This window comes from Meriones unguiculatus, chromosome 3 (assembly GCF_030254825.1).
Source record: "Meriones unguiculatus strain TT.TT164.6M chromosome 3, Bangor_MerUng_6.1, whole genome shotgun sequence".
In the NCBI taxonomy this organism is placed as follows: Eukaryota; Metazoa; Chordata; class Mammalia; order Rodentia; family Muridae; genus Meriones; species Meriones unguiculatus.
The window spans coordinates 76,492,964-76,514,253 of record NC_083351.1 but is presented as its reverse complement, the minus strand read 5'-3'; the positions used below and the strand labels follow the sequence as shown (position 1 = coordinate 76,514,253).

Here is a 21,290-nt window from a genome sequence, read left to right as displayed (position 1 = left end):
CAAGCCATTAAGCTGTCAAACTGAGGTGGTGAACAAACCCAGAGAGAGCCAGTACTGGAATGCTAATGGCAAAATTGCAATTATTCTCTCTGCTCTGGCCAATTCCTACTTCAACTTTTCTGGCCTTAGGTCATATTTTGTGATCCTTAGAAACTGATGGGAGAGACATGGCCTGATGGAGAAAATAACTGGGGAGATTTTTTGTCTTGATAGAGATGGAGGTAACTAGTAGTTTGGCTGGTTTTTTTCTTCCTGTTATTTTTCTTTTGACATCTATACAGGTGTCATATAATGGCTTTTGGTTATAAAGGCCCCTATCCAAAGGAAAAACAACCTCTTCATAAATACCTTGCCCACATCAGGGAAATAGCTTTGTTACACACTTGAGTACCATTTTGAGGAACACTTTAAATAGAGCATTCGTTGCTACTTTCAATTTAACGTGTGAGCGGGAGCTGCTAGGGCAGGTGTGGTGACAGGGTCACAGTTTCTACTGTTTGTATCTATTCAGACTTTTAACAGATCCACAGGTGTTGTAGGCCACATGCAAGACCTGCTTGGAACCATGAATGAGTGCCTACTGTGTCTGGGCCACACCAGGTACTAGGCACTTCCCCCTAAAGCAGGGCATCTTAAATTTTTCTACTAATGACTCTATTTCAATGTAGGGATTTTTACATTACACAAGAATATAGGTATATAAAAAAGAAATGCAAATAAAATATTTACTGACAATAAATCATCAAATATTATTTAAGAACAATTCTTTAACATATGTGTAATTTTACCAATCATGAGATAAAAGAAATGTATATACTAATGAACTGATATGCTCATTTGTCTAATGTAATTCAATCTAACAATAAACTAATTTGGTCTTTACATGCTGAGGGATGATGGAAGGAGAATATTAAGTCTCTGTTTTCTGTAAGTAAACCGTTATGTTTCCTAAGAGCAGTAAGTTTCTATGCGCGGGGATCTGTACCATACAACAGCTTCAAATCTAAGTCTAGGTGCAGCAGGCGACAGCTGCAGCCACAGCCCTGTGTGCTGTAAAGGCCTGTGCAGTGCAGAGCGCACACGTGGTGTGCTCAGAACCAAAGTGGGAGTGAAGTCTTGTCTTCAAGCATGAGTAGTGACAGAAATACCTACAATTCCTTACGGCAGTGGTTTGAAAGAAAATGGCCCCCATAGGCTCAAAGGGAGTGGCACTACTACAGGGAGTGGACTTTTTGGAATAGGTGTATCACTGATGGAGGAAGTGTGTTCCAGTGTCTTTCTACTGCCTGTGGATCCAGGTGCAGAACTCTCATCTCCTTCTTCAGCACTTCGTCTGCCTGCATGTCACCTGCCATCATAATGGACTAAACCTCTGAACCTGTAAGCCAACCCCAATTAAACGTTTTCCTTTATAAGAGTTGCTATAGCCAGATATATCTGAGCACAGGGGTCTTCTATGAGACTGTTTATCCAACCAAGGACCATGCATGGATATAACCTACAACCCCTGCTCAGACATAGCCCATGGTAGCTCAGTATCCAAGTGGGTTCCCTAGTAAGGGGGACAGGAATTGTTTCTGACATGGTCTCATGAGCTTCCCCTCCCCCCGCTGAGGGAGGAGCAGCCTTGTTAGGCCACAGATAAGGACATTGCAACCATCCTGAAGATACCTGATAAGCTAGGGCCAGACGGAAGGAGAGGAGGACACCCCCTCTCAGTGTACTCGGAAGAGGGCAGGGAGGAGATGAGGGAGGGGAAGATGGGAGGGAAAGGGGGAGTGGGATACAGCTGGGATACGAGTGAATATAAAATTATTTAAAAATAAAAAGTATTAATATAAAAAAAGAGTTGCTATGGTCATGGTGTCTCTTCATAGCAACAGAAAAACCCAAACTAAGACAACACATTTGATCTTGAATTAATTTTTGATCAGTGTGTATTCTGAAACCTTTTGCTATTAGTTCCAGGTTTTGTCTTTGTCACCAGCCACACATTACTTTATTTAATCCCACAACACAGCCTGGTTTTTACATAAAAATGGAAGTCACAGCCCTTCTGTGAAGGCATGTATCTCTTGAACTGTCTTATGTCACTTATTAAGGAGGGGACCTTAATTGAGAAAATGCCTCTATAAGATCTAGCTGTAGGCAAGACTACACAGCATTTTGTTAATTAGTGACTGATGGGGACAGGTCCAGCCCATTGTGGGTGGTGCCATCCCTGGGCTGGTGGTCCTGTCTTCTATAAGATATCAGGCTGAGCAAGCCATAGTAAGCAAGCCAGTAAGCAGCACCTCTGCATCAGCTCCCGCCTCCAGCTTCCTGTCCTGTTTGGGTTCCTGTCCTGACTTCCTTCAATGATGGACATCATGATGGAAGTGTAAGTCAAATAAACTCTTTCCCTCTCAACTTGCTTTTTGGTCATGGTGTTTTGTCACAGCAATAATAACCCTAACTAAGAGTTTGTAGGACTTTTGAATGTGTGCATTGATATTTTTCCTTGGTTCTGGAAAATACACAACTATTACCTATTCAAGTAACAACTGCTCAATTCTCTCTCTTTGAAAAAAAAATAATTAAGTACATAAGATACTCTTGATGTTCCCTCTATGACCCTTAACCTTTATTTTGAGTAATTTCTTTTGCCCTGTCCCCCACTTTCTTTATTATTTCTTCAATCATCTGAATTCATTTTAGAGCTGCCTACTGAAACCATACTTAAATTGATACATTTTCCATTCTAGATTTAGCCTTTATTTCAAACCTACTACATAATTTCTATAGTTCCCTATCTGTTGCCAAAAATTTTAGTCTTGCTTTGTATCATCTTGGGAATAGCATATCTTGTTATTTTAGAAGCCATTGCTTCCTGACTGGAGTATCTAGGAAACCCATTAATCTAACAGTTGAGCTGGTTCTCATTCATGTGGACATAGTTCCTTGTATACTAGCAAACTTTGATTGTATGCTGGGCAGTATATACAAATATTTGTTTGCATAAAAAATGAACAGAAGGATAAAGTGCCCTCTACCTGATAGCACTGGTTTCTTCTGCCTGGTAACTTCTTCTAACACTGACATTGTTCTCAGCAGGAAATACAAGAACTGGCTCACTACAGCCCTGAGACAAAATACTCCCATGCTTGATAGGCACTAAACTCTTTAAAAGTTTTTTCCCACTTAATTTTTCAGCATAAATTGTCTTTATTGTTTTACCAAATTTGCTAAATCTGTGAAAGTGCATTATCACAATGTGTAAGCACATGTATGTGTACAAACACACTGAAAGTTCCAGAATAAATGAAGAGCTCTCCCTTCTGGGTGTCTGTATTTGGGAAAGAAAAACATTTCTTGAGGTCTTGAATGTTCAGGAAACAGTGTAAGCAAGGGTTGACCCACCGTTGTCTTTTATTGACCTTATTAAAGATAGGCCACTTGCCATGGCATTTCAAATCACCACAGTTATAAAACTGGGTGAACACAATTACCAGCAACAGTGACAGACATTTATGCATTTTGCTTTATGACCTATTTCTTCATGAATGTGGTTTTCCTGTTCAGAGCCATTCTTCGCTTGACTGCCATTTGCGTACCTGAATGTTTATGCTTGCAAAGATATACCATCATTATTATTATTACCTATTTTCTCTCATAACTACCTTCGAAGTGTTCTGTTGTTGCTTTTTTATGTTTCTCAAATAAATATTCTTTAAAAATGTGAATACATGACTGCCCAAACATAAGCTAAGCAAAGAACCCGCCAACAGATGTCAAAGTGGATGGAGGAAAGCCCATTAGTCCTCAACCCTATGCAAAGAACTAAAGGCCACTAAGGACTGCTGAGAATCAGAGTAATAATCTTCCCTAAGGAACCAAGTGTTTATCTAATACCATATAGCCAGCCCTGAAAACAAATATATACCAGATTATTACACAACTGAGCAGATCATATTTAGGAATACATATGTATATATGTACACATGTATGCATGTTACAAATAATGAAAAAAGATGCCATGAATTTGAAAGAAAGCAAGAAGGGGTATATGGGAGAGTTTAGAAGTAGAAAAGGGAAGGAATAAATGCTGTAATTAAATTATAATCTTAGACTTCTTTAAGTTTAAAAAATGGAAATAAATACTTTTAAAAGAATTTTACCCTTTTTGCCCAAAGTTATATTTTTGGGATTTGGACCTATACTTTAAGGGTATTTTTCTTTTAGGATTTGAATATTTGAGACTGCGCCATTCAAGACTGTGTCTTTCTAGGCTAGAGAGATGTCTCCTTAGTTAAGAGCACTGGCTACACTTCTAGATAACCCAGGTTCAATTCCCAGCATCCACATGGTGACTCACAACTGTTTGTAATTCCAGTTCTAGGAGACCCATTGATACATTTTTCCGGCTTCTATGGATACTGCATGCATCTGGTACATGCAGGCCAAACACTCATAAATAAAATAAATAAAATTAAAATATTTTAAAATGTTTTAAAAGGTAATGTCTTTCAGAAACATAAACACCGACCTACCCACAAACGCTTGGATCAACAATGGTGTCCTGCCTATAAGATATATTAGTACAACAGTGGTACAAAGCTTACGGAAGCAAGTAACCAATGATGGCACCCATATCTGATACTGCTTGGGTGGCCTAGAAAGCCCAGGGACCTAGGGTAAATCCAAATACTACTGCTCTACCAAAAAAAAAAGTAGCAATAAAAATGACCCCTAATGACATCCTGCTGTACTGTGCCTTGCTCAGTCATCATCAGAGAAGGTTCCTCCATCAGCAGATGGGAACAAATACAGAGACCCACAGTCAGACAATATGTAGAGAATAAGAGATCCTGGAACAGTCAGCCATGAATGGGATGACTCCATCAAATCCCTCCCCTTAGAGCTCAGGGGAACCCTATGAAGGGGGAGGGGGAGTGAGAAAGAATGTAAGATTCAGAGGAAATAGAGGCCAAGAAAAAAAGGCCATCTAAATCAACACGCACAAACATGAGCAGAACACATTTAAACTCACTGAGTCAGCATGCACAGGGAGTGCGCGGATCCCAACCAGGTTCTCTGAATAGATGCTGTGGCTTCCAGTTTTGTTTTTATGGAATTCCTGAGTGGGAGAAGAGTGAGCCTGTTTCCTGAGCTTCTGTTTGTTTTGTCCAATTCTACTGTGTAAGTTTTTTATCTATTTATTTTGTTTTGTTATTACCCCTTAGGAGCCTGTTTGATTGCTAATGGAAGACAGAGAGGGAATGGACCTAGCTAGAAGAGGAGGTGGGAGGAACTGGGAGGAGTGAAAGAGGGGAAACTCTAATCAGGATATATTATGTGAGAAAAAAAATCTATTTTCAGTGAAGGCGGGTGTAATGTCTTTCAATACCTTACCCCAAACTTCAAATCAGGAAGGAGAATTGGCATGTTTTCTAAGAGAAGGGGTGCTTACACAGTTGAACTGGGGTCACAGTGTAAGACTAGAAAGACAGGAAGATGGGAAGGCAGGGCTCCCGTGTGAGCATGGTGTCCCAGCCAGAAGACCAGGCAGGAATTCAAAAACAAGAACAGATGAGGATGGAGGAAATAAGAGAAAAGAGCAGAATGATAGGATTTCCAAGTGACTAAGGGTGGCACTGACAGAAAATAGCAAAGTGACACTAAAGTTTGAACATAGATGGCTCACAAATGAGGAAAGGTGGTCTAAACCACAATTGCTTGCCCTCCTTTAGTTACAACACTGCTTCAAGAAAAGATCTCAGTTTGAAGCAAGTCACAACGGCTTCTCTCCATCCCAGAAAACTCCTTGAGGGATGACTTCACGTGAGGACACATCCAGATGTGGCATTTCCATGGTCAGGCAGGGAGGACACCTCTTTGGAGGGGAGGGGGTGTATTCTACTCTGTGATAGCAGACATTCTCTAAGTGAAGGTAGTTGGCAGCATTATCCTTTTGAGAGAAATATCTCTGGGATGCTTATTAATATACATAGGTCTTGAGGTATGGAAACATGAACCAGGAGGTGTCAAGGAAAAGAAAGTACGTAGAGAAATAAACTCAAGTGTGCAGAGGATAAAAGGGGCACATTGTATCCCTGTGAGACAGGTGATCCTAGGGGGCTCCATGGATTGTCACTATTGGCTCCTCAGAGTGAACAGTGCCCACTAGGGTTAATTTGCCAGGTTTCTAGGTAGTGGATTCAATGGAAATGTAAACCTTCCAACTATAATCACATTGGTTTTGGTCTAAATGTCTGCCATACAGTATGGCTATTTCCTCCCATCCACTCTTCCATTTATATGAATAAATGTCAAAAGGCAGCTTCCTATGAGGAAATAACTCCTGCCTCCACTGTAGGGAACTGGAAGATGAAATAAAATAAAAGTAAAATGTTACTAGAGGAAAGGCTGTATAATTTCATAAATAAATTACAGAGCCTGGCATCGATCTGAGCTAAAGTTGAGCTACTAAGGAGAGTGATCCAGCCACATTCGGCAAAGCTCACCACAGGACCTGTTTGCTTTTGCCTTCTTTTATTAATTGTCTGCACCAAATCAATAGAACTTAGAAAGAGCCTCTTCCTTATCCAATCCCAGGACTCCTCTCACTCTTCACACCTGGAATTCAACAGAGTGGAGACCTATCTCCCAATATCCTGGGGAACTAAGTTGTATGAAAGTTCCTTATAACACATTCCCAAAGGACCCTCTCTCCTAATGTCAATTTATAAGATCTTGGGTATGGCCTTGCTTCATCATGAACATTAAAACACAGAAGTTGGTAGATGATTGAAAACCTTACTACAGCAAAGTGAAGACTGAGGAAAACTGTCTCAGAAATGGATTACTGAGTTCCTGCTAATGAGGTTAAGTTTGTCAATTCCCTGCTTAATTCTTAATGCTAGCCATGGTACCTGACTTCTATACTTGCTCCCTGAGAACACAGCCATGAACTGACCTAAGATCTTCTCAGCTCTTTTATTATGCAGTTCAAAAAGGGTCTTCCATGCGAGTTTGTTCTGACCTCTTTCCTATCAAAGCTTTTCTTCCAATAAAAAAGGAAAGCAGCTGCTGAATTTCTGTAATTCTGAGGTAGGAAGAGCTCCATGGATTTTTTTCACAGGAAGAGAAGAAAGGTGAAGATAAGAATAAGTTAGGATTGAGGTGTTAAGAACTGTGATAGGGCTAAGGAGAAAGCTAAGAAAAGTCAGTGTCGCTAGGTAGCAAAAGGTTGGCTGATGGGTTGACACCATCCACCACAAAGCTATCAGGTACTTGCTGGGTATGGACCCAGCAGGATGTTGATGCTTCTATTTCTGCTGATTGGTGGGATAATAGAAGAGTGGGGCAGAATAGGGACATCATTAATAACCAGCCAATCCTAGAAACTTATTAGAAAGTGGCCTAATGCCCTTAATAACACCAGCCATTAGGAGTTTGTCCAAGAGAGTAATAGCTTTAACAACTGTCTGGATGGATTTGTCTGGAGCACCTGCTTAGCCAAACCTACAGACACTTTCTACAAAAAACACAGGGTACCTTGCTCTAGCTACAGACCCAGGAACAGCACAATGTCTACACACTCCACTCTCAACTCCTGCTCACTCTGCCACTCTAGGTCACATTCCTGCCTTCATTGCTGACTCTCTGGAATCATTTCTAACCACTCAGGGACTGGCTCTAACATGAAGCTTCCATTTTGAAAGAGCAGGGAGAAGGGAGTCATTTTGTTTCTCTGCGAAGCTTCAGCGAGGCAAACATTGCCCAACAATCACAACCACAAAGAAGGTAAAACCTTTCAGATCACACCCATGAGCATGAGAGCAAAGCTCAGCTGATGGGGTCTTCCATGCCCATACAGAACAAAGGACTCTAGACCCTGTACTAAAGATAGATATACAGTCTTTTCCTCAATGGTATTGTCTTGGTTATCTTTGTGGAGATCATACACTTACTTCTCACTTCAAACCACACCCTGGGTTCTATGCCACTAGCCCTCCAGTACGATTTCTTGGACCAGGAACCTATATAGGGAAGCGAAGTCTCTAGGAGACACGGCCTGGAAATGTACACATTCACTGGGTATGTGGGTCATTCTTACAGCATGGTCAGGACTCCCAGACTCAGGCACCAACCCAGAGCTGAAGACAAATAAGACAAATAATATTATGTGCTAAAGCAAGTTAGGGAGGATGTGTTTCTTCCAAGCTGGAGAGCTTGCTTCCCCAGGAAGTGGCTCCAGGTCTCTTGAGATGTACCATTCAGGATTAAAAGCTCAATATTCTCAGACAGGCCTGCATTTCTACAGAAGTGCAAAACCACATTTGAAGTGCCATCTTCTAATCTTTAAATGTTGGCCACAGCAAAATATTCCACAGGTATAAACAAAACGCAAAATATGATCTGGCTCTTGGGGCTCTGATGAATAGTCACATCTGAAAACTATTAGTTTTGAATCAATTTGAAAAGCACTAGGTTTTAAGGTATCTTTTAGCCATGTTCCTGAGAACATCAGTCAGCCCAGATGCAAGGGGAGGCAATGGCTTCTAGATTGTTGGGTTTTAGACCTTAGTTCCTCCAAGGGAGCAGAAGGAGAAAGACTTTTTAAGGTGATCTAGTGTCCCTTCCCATGCTCAGATCAAGAGCTTATTCAATAGCTCCCATCACAAGGGACCACTCCCTCCTGGTTCAGTATGTTATCTGCCAGGAAGGGAGACATATTCCTGCTATCAAAACCCTGGAAGATGCCCAGAAATGAACAGGCTTGAGGCTCCTGAACCTTCTCTTGAGTTCCACAATTTCTAGGATACACAAAGTTGGCATAATTCCATAATATGATCGCTTACAATATTTAAATCCAATTCTTGAGACACAGAAAAGTGGCGGACGGGCACAATGTTTCCTAGAATATGCTCTCATTCAAAAATGAAGTCGATCCTCCAGCAGCTCCTGGGACCTGAAGGCAGCAATGTCTCCAAACTTAACAAAAGTAATAAGCACCAAGTAGAAAATATGTAGAAAAATATGAAGAAAAATCAGGAATTCTTGAGATAAGAACCCATAAAATTATGTTTTCTTCCCCTTTTTTCTCATATCTCCCTAATGACACAGCTGGCATGAACCCTCATATAGAGGTTTGGAGACACGAAAGGTGAAGGAAAGAGACAGAGAAAGCCGCTTCCCTGGGATTGTCCAAAATGAACTTGATCTTGTATGTTCTCTTTGCTAGCCCTAGTAGGGTCAATACTATAGTTATAGAGCCAGGGTAGAGGAAATAAAAGAGAAAGAAATCCAATTCACAGTCAAGTGTTAAAGATCCAAGGCAAGTAGAATTGAGGAAGCCAATTGTAAGAATATCTTCAGAATGCAGTAGTACTGGGCCAATAGGGGCCATCATTAACTTACAACCAGACACTCATTTAGATTCAGGAACAGAAGGGGGCAGATGCTGAGTGTCCCTTGAGTATCAGCTTTTTAATGATACTCTAGAGAGTGGAGGAGAGAAGACACACCATTAATGAAAATGGCAGAAACAAACTGCCTCAGGGTGAACTATAACCTTGCCCTGAGCTTCTAAAACTGATTACCGTCAAACACACCTTCATCCCTTTTTTTAAAAAAATATTTTTTAGATTCTGAAATTATAATTATGTCACTTTTCCTTTCTTTTTCCTCTATCGAAACCCTCCCATATATTCCTCACCTCACCCCTACTCTCTTTCAAATCCATGCTCTGTTTTTGTTGTTACATACATATGTGTATATATATTGAGAAGGCTCCTCATGCCCACTTCTTCTTCCAATTCAATCAGCCTGAGATGAGGCAATGAAAGGAATCATTTTCCCTGTATTCATCAGTTAAATCCTAGCTAAGCAGGCTTTGAAAATCATATGTCCAAACTGTGACACCCACATGTGTAAGTCAAATGCCAAAGTGGACTACCTGGTTCCATGATTCAAGGAAGAGAGCCTGAGAGGATGGCAATTAATTATAAATATCCTGGAAACTGAATTTACAGCAGACTAGTGAGAGTTTCCCTGATTCCAGTAGCAGGAAGATTTTAAAATTCAATGTCTTTTCCAGTAGGAACATATACAAGGCCATCATCTTTAGCACTGCATGGTCTAGGCCAAGTATTCTGGCTGAATTATTTTATACACATCTCAGTTCATCTGTGAAAAAGGTAGGGCCATCCTCACTTCACAGAAGTAGTAGTTGTCTTGGGTTGTTAAAGGGGATTAAGTCACTGCCCAAGCTAAGGAGTGGCAGGATGTGAATTTAATCTGTATCTGATTCCAGAGTTGTCACCCTTAGCCTCCAAGATAACGCTTTCTTTGCTTTAACTTATGGTTCTTTGAGTAATACTTAAATGGCCTAGTTTGCTTTCTGTTGGTGTGGTAAAAACCACACTTGAAAGCAAGTTGGGCAGCAGGATGATTTCTTTTATGCTTCCATTTCCAGTCAACAGTTCACTGTTGTTGTCTGTCAGGGTGAGAACTAAAGGCAGGAACCTGGAGACAAGAAGTGAAGCAGATGATCATGGGATCATCTCAAGCTCATGGCCTTTCTTATAACACTCAAGCCTGCCTTCCTAGGGATGGTATCACCCACAGTGGACTGGGCCCTCCTACATCAACTAGCAATCAAGACAATTCCCCATATCCCTCCCCTCAGGCCAATATAGACAATTCTTCCACTAAGGTGGAAGAATTCCTCTTTCTAGGAATCAAGTTGATAATGAAGTTTAGCATTACATTTAACCAAGTTCCTCCTTCATTCTAGTGAAATCCCTTCTATTCTTCTGACTGCATGAAGGCATGGCCAAGCAGGACCCAGGAGGTGGCAGAAGCCAAGAAGAGAAGCTGAGACCTGGATGTAGGGTTTCTCCTGGAAGTACTACCAGGGATTCCTACTTACCTGTCTACTGTGCAGAAGAAACAAAGGTCAGGCATTCCAACAGCAAGCTCAGAGCAGATAGGAGACATCAAGACCCCACAGCCCCAACCACCAGAAGAACTCAAGCCCTGGTTTTGGAATGAGCAAGTGATGTTTAATTTTTGCCCTATGGGTGACTCTGTCCCCAGCCTTCTGCAGCAGCTTGCAAGCAAGCCTTCGGGATGACATGAAAGTAGAAAGTGCCTCTCCTTGCAGCCACAACCACAGAGGCCAAGATCACCATGACCAAATTAGGACAGAAAGACTGCATTGACGCACACACAGCCCCAGGGAATCTGAGCCCAAACAGATCTAATCTAACGAAACATGAAACTGAAGAAAACACCCAGCCACACAGAGCACTTTCAATGGGGTGGCTTCTCTCCAGGGCTCCTAGATGTGAGGGGGAGAGAGAGAGAAAGAGAGAGGAGACAGATAAAGCAGTGCTTTGGAAAGCTTCAGAAGAGTTTCGAGGAATGCCACGTCCCATATCCAGTAGAGTTTGGGGAGGGGTTAGAGAGTCCTGGTTGTTGAGTCGTACTTGGTTGTCACAGGAGGAAACAGCTCAAGACTCAGCCAGCTCTGTCTTTAAGCAAGTTAAATCCTAATACAAAATTAATTCAGAGTTTAATTCTAATTGGGTGATGACTGAGAGGATTTCTATGATAAGCGGATGAGCCTGGGGGCAATTTCAAATGCAAGTGGGTTTATTTATTTATTTAGTTGTTATTATTGTTTTATGTCTCATCATTTTATTTGCATTTTGGGAGTTTAATTTGTGGAGAAAACTGAAGAAGGGGGCTCAGCCCTGGATACCAATAACAGAAACATCAACCAGAGAGCTACAGCGGTGGATGGCGGCAGATGTTTTGGGTTTGGTATTTCCTCCATCCATCCCAATCAGCCAGTCACAATAATCCAGACCAAGGATCCCATGATGCCACTTCCCAATAAATACCCAGCCAGACAAGGAGATCAAAACATCAAGCTGTCCTTTCTGACTCTACATGAATAGCAAGCATCCACACACTCACCCCGCCTAGGAAAATTTCTGTCCAAGAAAACCTCATCACCCCATGTACAGAACGTTTAGGGAGTTCTCACTCTGTTTGAGGTCTGAACTGCACAGCTGAGTTCAGACATTGAAATGACTCTGAACTTGGCTGCACATGAGAGGCACCTGGCAACTGTTGGCAAATCCCTGGGGCCCAACACCGTGACCCAGACACTGTGATATATTTGGTTCTTCCAAGGATTTTTGGAAACTCAGACCCACAGACCCTGAAATAAAGCATTCAGAATAAATGGACTGTAAAATACCTCTAGGGGAAGGTTGCCTGTGCTTGGCCTACTACCTGATTTGATGTCTTAGAAAATGGGCTTGCAAACAGGCATCTTATCAGTCATGCAAACTAACATTTGGGTTAAATTGTGGCTGCATCTTTAATGTTCTCCTTGGGGTTTGCTTGTTTGTAGAGCAGTATGGGATTTAAGAAACTCTTTTTTTTTTTTCTTTCCTTCTTAAAATGATTTGGGTCTGAGAGCTCAGAGAGCTCTTGACACCAAGCTTGACGACCCGAGTTCCATCCCAAGGACCCAGATGGTGGAAGGAGGGAACTGACTCCTGAGAGTTGTTCTATAACCTCCACACATTCATTGAGGTGTGCATAAACCCACACACATAATTAATTAATTAACTAATTAATTCAATGTTTTCAAAAAGGAACTCCCAGCTCATCCTTGTGGAGTTACATCTGAATTATAGTTTGCACATTAGATACAGAAAAAAACCAAGAGGATAAGCAACCTCCTGGCAAAGTGGGGAGTTTGAATCTGGGACCCAGGAGCAGGCTTGAGCTCTGTCTAGGCATTGGGAGACATGCCATTCAGACAGCCTAATTCTGCCTGATACCCTGGAGTTCCTCAAGCACATTCACTTCATACCCCAGAATGAAGTTTCCTCAGAAGGGAGAGGCCATTTATTTCCTAGGAGAAAAGGTGAGGGGCAGAATTTGCATCTTCAACCTGAGCTCAGCGTACCTCCACCTGTAGCATCTTTCCTCTAGTGACAGGATGTCCAGGATTGGACCATGGAGCACTGGTCCTTAAGGCACTCCCTTGAGGATAGCCCAAGCCTACAGATGCAGACATGGCTATACAGTATGAGGCAAAGTTCCTTTCTCTGTTACTCCCCTGGTTCTTTTATTATCCTCCACCCATCGGAGTTTTATTCAAAGCTACGGCCTGAGCTCCCCAGTGCTAGAAGGGATTTAGGAAGGAACTTTGAAGGGTCAGATTAAGAGAGCAGCCACTGGTCAGTATACCTTGAATGGCAAAGGCTATGTGGAACACATATATATCCAAGTGCAGCGAACTAGCTTAGAAAAATCACAATCTGAATTTTAACCACAGTGTGATTTAACTGACTGCTCATAAGGCACTGGAAGCCTGCTACACACAGTTACCTTCTCACCATCGCTAGGCAGAGTAGGTGGGCAGTCCAGCAACTCTACCTGCCTAGGGTCTCAAAGTTGCTTTGGCTCTATTTTCAGGTCATCCACTTGTTGGTATAATGTGCTTGTGGAATGTATACAATTCACCTGCGTTCATTCAGATGCTGATTTCTCTACCCCACTATCTCATTTGAATCTGGACATTGCATTGTGATGTTTATTCTAAGCATAACTTGTCTCACGTCTGTGTAAACACACTACCATTTGCTCTCTGTATTGCCAATAAAAACAACCAGCCAATGCTGAGAAATGGAGAGAACAGGTGGAACATTCTGCTCCAAGGGGAGGAGAAAGAAGGAATGGGAGGAGAGATCTGAGAGGAGAGGACCAGGAAACATCAATGAGAAATGAACTAGACCTAAGATATGACTAAAAATCAAGTATAGTATGGGAAATCTGAATGGGAAGAAGCTATGCAAGCTTGGAGGTTTAGGATGGTGTAATTATTGCCCAGCATTGTGCTCTAGGTTAATTAAATAAATCCTAGTCTCTGTGTGATGATTTGGGTATACAGCTGGTTAGGAATAACCACTGCTTAACTAAAAGATAAACCAATATTAAATATTAATAATCATCCAAGATCCATAAGAAAGCACAGCCCAGCAAAGGACCAGAAAAGCAGTGGATCTTTGAAAGGTAGATCTTCATTCAAATGATATGTGTATTTTGAGTTTTTCAAGTGATTTCAAGAAATGGTTTAACTAAAGGATAAATCCATATTAAATATTAATAATCGTCAACATCCACTCCACTGGGCAGCTATCCTGGCCACACCTCATTTTATCCCAAGTCTAGACCTCAGTTGCTCTTTCTTGCCCTCATCCCCAGACTACACACACAGCCATAGTCTATATATCTCTATCTATCTAGGGCTTTCAGGTATCTGAAAGTCAGATTGTCAAAAACAGCTCACATTTGCCCACAGCTTTTGTTCCCTATTCCTGACCTCTACTCACTAGCTCCTCCATGCCCTCAGCTTCCCTGCCTATTATTATTTAGGCCTACTTCTAAACCTCCTCTCTACCTCTCTCTCTGATTCCCTCATTCCACCATTCCTGAATTTGCTAGTTTTATGTCACTTGACACAAGCTAGATTAATCAGAGAGGAAGAAGGTGCAATAGGAAAAAAAAAAAAATGTCACCATAAGATTGGGCTGTGGGCAAGCCTGAAGGGCATTTTCTTAATTAATGATTCATGTGGGAGGGTCCAACCCACTGTGTGTGGTGCCATCCTAGGCTGGTAGTCCTGGGTTCTATAAGAAAGCAGGCTGAGCAAGCCATGATGAGTAAGCCAGTAAGCAGTACTCTTCCATGGCCCCTTGCGTCAGCTCCTGCCTCCAGGCCCCTGCCCTACTTGAGTTCCTGTCCGACTTCCTTTGATAATTAACTGTAATATGTTAGCATAAGTTTAATAAACCCTTTCTTCCTCAGATTACTTTGGTCATGGTGTTTCATCACTGCAATAGTAACTTTAACTAAGACAACCCCTTCGCCTTTTCACCATTCAAAGTAACAGTTCGTGACCAACTCTCCCCCTTTGAAGCCATGTTCTTCAACCCATCTACTATGCTATCAATATGAATCTAAGAAGTAAATCTACTTCACTTACCTCCCTGCCGCAACACATTCCCTAGCTACCAATATCCAATGGCACCAAAGAAGTCTAAATCCATTTTAATCCATTGTCTTCTCTTTCTCTCCACACCATTTCTCTTACTACCCTTCTTTCAAAAAAAAAAGTTGGCATCTAGTATTGATCCAGAAGTTTCTCCAGACTCAAATAATCAAACATCAAGTCATATTGCACAGGTTTGGTTTTTTTTTTTTCTCTCCCTCAATGTAACCTCCCTCAATTGCCACCTTAGTTATCAGGTAATTGATAGATTCTCACAATGCTTTTTTGTAGAATTCAGAACTATCAGTTTTCAGCTATCCACAAGGGGTCTTGGAATTTATCTCCAAAGCAAAGGAGTTGGGGCTTCTGTACTTTCTCTTCCCTTGTCTCTCGGTGGGATGCAGAAGAACCAGTATTGAATTGTGAAGCCCCAAAGATAGCAGAGCAACAAGATAGAAGGAACCTAGGATCCTGAATGAAGCTGTGGAGCTAAATCACATACACAAAAAGCCATATGAGACTGTAAAGCAGTTACCCACTGAGAGTTTGTGACTGTTACAGAATTCACCTGCCTGATTAACACCAAGAAGCCCAAAAATAGAAAGAGCCAGTATCAGGAAGAGCAACATTCATCAATTTTCAGGCTTTTTCTTACAGTATCTGACAGCCCTACAGCCAGAGCAGTGAGTGTGCATCTTGTGCCATGGCCAGACAGTCCCAGCTATCAGAGCTCTCTGTATAAGAAAGAGATACTAGGACTCATAGCCAAACTTTGAACAAAGTGCCAGAATCCTTATGGAAGAATAGGGAGATAGAAAGACCTGGAGAGGACAGGAACTCCACAAGGAGAACAACAGGGCCATAAAACTTGGGCCCAGTGGGACCTGCAGAGACCAATACTCCAACCAAAGGCCATGCATGGAGAAGACCTAGACCCCGTGTTCAGGTGGAGCCCATAGGCTGCTCAGGTGAAGCCCATAGGCTGCTCAGTTTCCAAGTGGGTTCCCTGGTAAAGGGTACAGGGGCTGTCTCTGACATGAACTCAGTGGCTTGTTCTTTGGTCACCTCCCCCTGGGGGGAGTTCAGCTTTGCCAGGCCACAGAGGAAGATGACGCAGCCAGTCTTGATGAGACCTGATAGGCTAGGGTCAGATTGACGGGGAGGAGGACCTCCCCTATTAGGGGACTAGGGAAAGGGCAAAAGGGGGAGAAGAGGGAGGGTGGGTGGGACTGGGAGGAAATAAGGGAGGGGGCTGCAGCGGGGATACAAAATAAATAAATTGTAATAAATAAATAAATAGATAGATAGATAGATAAAAGATAGCTAGATGAATAAATAAATAACTAAATATTATAAATAGATAAACAAATAAATAAATAAAAATTTAAAAATACTCTCTAGCCAGCTCTGCCCTGTTTTGGCCTTCTCTTGATTTCTCTAATCAAACCATGGAATATAGGATCACGGAAGGAAAGTGAAATATGATTCTAGGTGTCATCTTTCAAAGGGTGTTACTGATTGTCAGCTAAAGTGAGTTAAACCCTGGTAATACCCTCCATGTCCTTTTAACATCCAAATCGAATCCTCTTCACACCAACTATCAATGTTAAATAAACAGAAGTTTCCATTAACCTGCACCTCTGTCCGTTTACTTTTTAAAAGCAGTGTCACTCTCCTTTAAATGAACATACTAATTAGTGTATTAATAAAAAGCTGAATGGAATCAATGAGACATGTAATCAAGGTCTGACCAGGAGACAGGGCCAGGCTGAAGAGGCTGAAGGGAAGGAGAGTACAGAAAAGAATCTTATTAACAGGTTTGCTGAGAGGGGACATCTAAAATCAATGTCCGGAATGCAATGAAGATGCAGCCAAAGTTGACAGTTGGTAGGAAGCTAAGTGCTTGCCCTGCCTCCTCCTTTCCACAAGAAAACTCCCAGGGAGAGTTAATGCGACCAGCAGGGAGGACAGAAGTTAATTGGTGTTGGGAAAGCTATTCAGAGATGGTGTCCAAGATCGCAGCTGGAAGAATTACCCAGAACTTCAGTACGAAGACCTAACTCTTAAGAACTTGGGAGAGCTGACTGAATTCTCAGTGAACACTTGCTTTTCAAAGTATTCAAAAGATAGCAGCTATGTGTTTTTTGGGGGGAGTGATAGTCTTAGTCACCCCAATGTCTGGGCTCCTTATTACTCCAAGATGCCTGGCCTTGAGAAGTCAGGGGTCTGACCAAGACAGGTCCCCACCTCTAATAAAACACTAGTCCCCCTCCTCATTTCCACCTTTCCTACAACACAGCTCTGATGAGAGCAGGAAGAACTTGATTTACTCCTTCTGGAGCCCACTCCTTTGGGCTGAAAAGCCCGAGTTTTCTTTCTTGGAGAAGAACATTAGAAGACATGTGTGCAAAGTCCATTGGTGCTTTAGTCCCTGCCCCAAAGCCAGCTAAGGAGTACCAGTGGAAGTGGACCAGGTACAGACTCAAAAGAAATGAGGAAACAGTTTTCCTAGGTGCCCAGCATTGCCCGTGGAAAGCCCTGCCAGGTGATAGCATTGGCTCCATAGCCTTGGATAGACTACTGAGGTGCAATGAGGCCCTCATGCCATGGAAATTAGCTTCTGTTTCATGTTGCCTGCTGAAGAAGCCAGTCTATAAGTGTGTCTCACAGATAGATAATGTGTTGTCTGCCTGCCTCTCCCGTCTCTGAGAGTGTATGAACTAAAGGCCCAGCAGGACCTTCATCCTGAGCCCTGTTTCTGGCAACAGGGGTGGCCTGTAACCTGCTCACCCTGAAGCCTACATTCCCTGAAACAGTAGTGAGGAAGTGTGGGGACCCAGGAGAGAGCAGCTCTGGGTGGCTCTTGAGTGCTTTCCACATTATGGCTAGTCATGCTTTTTTTCTAGAGGCTCACAGCACTGTAGGAATATCTCCAGGTTTAGACTTGGCCTGGCCCATTAGAAAAGCAAAGTAGTGACAGCCTTTAGCTCAAGGGCAGAACGTTCTGTCACACTCCTCAAATGAAGTGAAATGCCTTGACCTAGTGGGAAACACAGACAACAGATCAGCAGTGACAGGGATACTTCCCCGTAAGGTTCCAGAAGTTCTAGGAAAGCCCCTCCAGTACCAGTCAGCATCCTCGGAAATACCACACTGGCCTGCTGCTTCATTGGGTCAAGCATTATGCTTTTTCAACAATCTGCTCCTGCTGCCCAACATCTTATGACTGTGGAGGCAGAGACAACCTTGGCAGCAGTAAGAGGTTTCCAGAAGCATAACAACCAAAAATTAACTCAAAATCAAGCATGTAATGAATCCGAGGTGTGCCAGGGAGCACCCCGTGTTACAACGCACAGAAACTGCCGTGGTGGGTCCGAACACACCGCATTGAAACCTTAGCCTGGACATGCATGCCATCCCGCCAAGCAACACAAGGAGGAACCACCTGAAGCGTCTCAGCTCAGGCTCAAGATTCCTGTGTGTGAGGAACTGCACTGCCTGGACCTTGCCTGCAACATTTTTTGCTCCCGTACAAACAACAATTTGCTGAGGAAAAATACAGACTTTTAATATTTTCCTGCCATCATTCTTCAGTATATAAATGCCAAATTAGTTTGTCTTTGGATTGTGTTTTGTTAGAATGTTTGGAAGGGCTTGGGTGGGGGCAGGAACAGTGCCTGAGGCACTGGAGGGAGGGCTCAGCAGCACTCTGTTCTTGAGGACAAGTTTAGTCCCCAGCACCCACACTGAGGCAGAGCACAACTGTCTGTAATTCCAGTTCCAGGGGATTCACTGCCCATATCTGGCCTCTGTGGGTACCAATCAAACACATGGTACTTATCCAAACACTCACAAACATAAATAATAAGTATTTTTTAACTTCTGTTTTTTATTTTTATTTTACTTTTATTAATTACAGTTTATTCACTTTGTATCTCAGCTGTAGCCCCTCCTCCATCCCCTCCCAATCCTACCCTCCCTCCCTCCCTCTTCTTCTCCTATGCCCCTCCCCCAGTCCGTGTGAGTTGCCAGTTTAAATTTCATTTTTTAAATCACTAAATGAATTTTGGCTTTGGATTAGGACAGAATTTCCAATAATCTCAACAATGGACTAGACAGACATTCTGTGCTGTCTGTCTGTATGAAGTGGCATTCTTTGCAATGATGATTATAAAATCAAAATACTGATAAACTCTGAAAAGGTTCTGTGTCTGAATATATGACATATTTAGCCAAGATCTAATTCTCTATGTAAAAATAAATATGTACACATACCTTACTAGTATATAACCTTACTTTCATCTTTAATAAGTAGTAAAACTATATGTAAATTGCCAAAGAGTTGTTTTAAAATAAAGTTACTTTATGATTTATAATCAGGAACTACTGGAGTTGTAAACCTAGTTCATGTAGCTATAGACTTAGAATTACATAAGAATTTTTCAGGCAATAAGAGCCATGAGTGAAAAAAGAAAAAATTATGAAGCCCTGCCCTAGTGGACATCATCTACCAAGTCTGTCTCCCTGAGATTAGGATATACTGCAGAGAGCACTGAAGGTAATGGAAGAAGAGGCCAGGGGAGGGCGTGACATCAGGGTCTTCACTGGCTTACCTGGATTTTAGTGAGACTTGAGGAACTCTGTCCCCTCTGGTCAGTCAGGACTTAGTAAGTAGAAATCGTTGTGGTACAAGAGAAAGAAAACACTTTTATGTGCAGGAAGACGTAAGAATGGTCAACAAACATGGGAAAATGTTTTTCTCACATCTGGGACATGGGTGTATACACTATATATAGGAGGCAGAAGAAGCTCTCTGTGAGTTCAATTCCAGTCTAGTCTATAGAGTAAGACCCTATCTAAAAATAAATAAGTAAAGTGAATAAATAAACTACAGTTTAGAGTATTAGAGACCCTGTCTAAAGAAAAGAGAGATGCAAAGCAGACATTGAACGGTGTTCTCACAGAAAATATAACTTCTCAATTTTGTCTAAGAATTCCTATTTGGATGGTGACAGACAATTATAAGTACAGATACAGACATGGAGAAGATGAGTATTTTCAAACTAAAAATATCAGAACATATGCTTCAGCAATGGCATGGGCTATCTGGGCCACAGGCTCTTCTGTCATCACTGTAGATGTAATGAAGAATGAAGGATGGCTGCAACAAGAATCTTAGGGTGGGGTTATAATGAGAAATATGTGCCAGAAATGTCTTGTTTTCTTTGGAGGACAGAACATAAGGGACAATTCCCCTGAGTGGTGTACTCTGCAGTGGAAACACTATCCTATTCAGATCTGACTACACTGCATTGGCAGAAAACCCATCATCTTTAAAATACACTGACACTCACATAGTTATCGGGCTCTCTAAGCTTTCATTCCCAACCTACACAGCTAATCATGCTGCTCTACAGGCAACCCACCGTTCCTTCTTCTGCCAATAAGAGTATGTTTGGGAATGACGCAATGTTCCAAGCCAAAGTATGTGTCTTCATGAAGAGATGGCACTTATTTTTATACCTGAAGTACCTAGGAAAACTAAACATTCTCTGACAACCAGGATGCCTCGGGGCAATGGATCTTGATTGGCTAGCTGGCCACACACTGTGAAAACCATGCAAGAAAATCTCAGGGGGGCTTGCTATACAGTGTAAGGTTATCTTGGCAGAAAACCAGGGCCTGGGGCTGAACACAGCAGAAATGGGGTATTTTCATAACTATCCCTGTTGGGTACAACTGATCATATTCAAGTATGTAGATGCCACACACACTGAACATACCTTTCTGGTCTCCAGTGAACCATGTCTGCCACGGGACTCATTGTAGGCAAACATTAGCAAACCATGTCCTACAATGCTTGGCACAGTGTCCATGCAGTACTTAGCAATAGTTAGTCACTGCCAAGAATCTTCTGTATTCTCTCTCCTAAAACCACATTTAGAGTCTTGGATAGAAAACCAGAATAAAAAAAGCCAATAAGTATCCCTATGGCTGGAGAAGGGGCATTATCGGTATCACCTCTGCAAGTGCTATACAAATAAAGTACACTCACATGCTGGTACTGGCAAAAGAAATGGACAAACTGACCCCAGAGACTCTTGGAGAATTTTTGAACCACATCCTCTTCCTCTCTTACCACTTGTTCACAGAATCCCAAGGATTTCTGAAGGCTGGCGCAAAAACAGATATGACTATAAACCAAGAGGATTCAAGTTCAGGGTAGCAA

General features: G+C 42.1%; 1 protein-coding gene across 1 annotated transcript in view; it reads right to left on the bottom strand.

Moving 5' to 3' along the window:
• Nucleotides 1–21,290, bottom strand: part of Plxna4 (plexin A4) — a 455,563-nt gene that overhangs the window by 413,976 nt on the left and 20,297 nt on the right. The gene's annotated exons all lie outside the window — the stretch shown is intronic.